Genomic DNA, 2339 nt, shown 5'->3' on the forward strand with positions numbered 1-2339 from the left:
AAGAGGTTGTATGTCAAAAAAAAAAAAAAAAACAACCACACCCAACCAAAACAACTAACTCCCCATCCCTCCTCCAAAGCCCAGCAATCTCCCAAAAGCTCCCCAAAAAGTTCAACTGTGCATCACAGGCAAACATGCTCTGCTTTACACTAGAAATTTAGGGAGTGGATTAGAGGATGTGAATTTTGACCCCCTCTCAGTTCTAGCTCTAGAACCTGTTTCAAAGTGCTGGAAACAACAGAATAAACATTTCCATTGTCTACAGAGAAGTTAGCATCAGCAAACTACACCCCCCACTACATGGGGACAGAAGCAACGGTCTAGATCTGTCCTGACAGTTCTCAGCTGGAGGTAGAGGGTGATTAAAAGAGGATCTATTAATTTCTTCCTTTTTGTTCTCATGCCATCCTCACTCTGGCATCTTTTCAGCTTTTAGTTCTTTGTACCTGAGTTGCCCTAATTCTCTTCTTCCCTCCCTCTTCCCTGCCAAAAAACACCCCATCCCAAAACAACAATAAAAAGCCCCTTCTTACTATTTTTAGTCCGTGTACATAAGCTGCTGCATTGCAGTCCACTGCCAAACTTGCTAAAGAGCTCCAGTTCCAACCAATTTCATACTCCCCTCAACTTACCACTACCTGCGCTTTCTCTCACTTCCTGATATTGCTTTCCCTCTAATAATTTTCTCTCTCCACTTAGCACTGGTTCATTTGCTTATGCTTTCCTCCACCAGTTCCCATCTTCATAGATCTCTTCAGTTCCCACATGCTTCTTGGGCAGCAGCCGTCCTTTGACCCTTCCCCAGCTCCCCTTTTCCCATTCTCATCTAATTTAGTAACCAGATGCCAAAATTTGACACGTGTTTATCTGAAAAATAAGACAGATTAAACTGCTTAGTTTGGCTCAGCTCCAGTCAGCCGTCTGCCAAACTAAATGGCCTCAAGTCCCAGAGGCCTGGATAATCAAATCCTGTAAGGCTGCGACACTCCTGCAGATACTGTGGAGTATTCCCATCCTTCTCACAACCTCCATGCTTGATTACATAAATCAGTACAACATTGCTAAGGTAACTTGTGGAAAAAAGAATCCCAAGGAACATAAAACAGGCTCCTCTGTAACATGCTTCCAGTCACACCTCCCTCTCCAAGACCAAGTAAAGAACATAACATCCTAAGATAGCTGGTTCCCCACTGTCCTCACCATTTGGGAAGGATCTCCTTTGAAACCCTCAGATCCTCAACACCTACCTGAGAAAAGCCATACTGCTAACCACTCCATCTCCCAAATCGGTTGTCTAGTGCCACACAAAGCTTTCAAAATTCATTATTTATTAGTTGCTGTAGGAAATATGCTTGATTATTTCACAGGTAAATTCCTCCAGTTCTTTCATAACTTGGAAAGAGTTTGCCACATTTGCTCCCCGGGTACTGTAGTGATGCTTAAAGTATTTCTAGCAACCATTTGTTAGCCTACCTACTTGTAAATAGAAAATCTATTTCAAGGTGTTGATAGTAGGAGGATGACTGAGAGTTAAGGTTTCCAAAACCATGGAGGTCATGCCTAGTGAACAGAGACCTTCTGCAGCATAGGACAACCTCCAAAATGAAACTTAGGCAACAGCTGAATGTAGAGAAACAGCAGCAGCAGCTATAGAAACCAACGAAGTCTTGCAGAAAAAGCTGCTTTTGTGAGAACTCTGGAGAGCAAGTTAAACATGATGTGCATTTGTGTTATCAAAGCATTAGCATTCATTGCTTGGGGGGTCAAGCAGGTGGGGAGAGTGTCTCCAGCTGACTTCCTTTTGCAGATAACCTCATATAGCTACCTAAAGCTATATATTCTATAAGGAGCACATTAAAAATGCACCTCCCAATAAACCCTTCTTTGTGGGTAGTCATACACACATAAGTATGGAGACTACAAACAATAGCCAAGAAACTTAGCTGTCATCTTCAGAAACAAAAGAACACGACTGATGGCACAGTTAGAAGAACATGTGGTGAGCAGAACAATCCACAGGATAACTCATCCATGTTTTTCCCTGGACTAGAAAGGGGAAAATGAATGACACTGTTCATCTGGGGACTGGACAAAAACTTCACTGCTGCTAATAAATGCTATACCCATTTATTAGCACCACCCACTCAGAATTAGCATTAAAGAAAATGTAATTCCTTCATACAACAGTTTCCCAGCAAATATACATGCCATATTCAATACTGCAGGCTGATGACATGGAGTGAACAGACCGTAGCTGTGAGCTGCATGAAAGAAAGGAAGAATAAGGAAAGAATTTCCAGGACTACAATTTGGGGGGGGGGGGGGGGGGGGGGGGGGGG

General features: G+C 42.8%; 1 protein-coding gene across 1 annotated transcript in view; it reads right to left on the bottom strand.

The window, feature by feature from the left end:
- The window catches only part of PLEKHG1 (pleckstrin homology domain containing, family G (with RhoGef domain) member 1), a 46136-nt gene that overhangs the window by 42803 nt on the left and 994 nt on the right, over positions 1-2339 (bottom strand). The window lies entirely within an intron of this gene.

Source organism: Buceros rhinoceros, unplaced genomic scaffold (genome assembly GCF_000710305.1).
Source record: "Buceros rhinoceros silvestris isolate BGI_N320 unplaced genomic scaffold, ASM71030v1 scaffold19352, whole genome shotgun sequence".
Lineage (NCBI taxonomy): Eukaryota > Metazoa > Chordata > Aves > Bucerotiformes > Bucerotidae > Buceros > Buceros rhinoceros.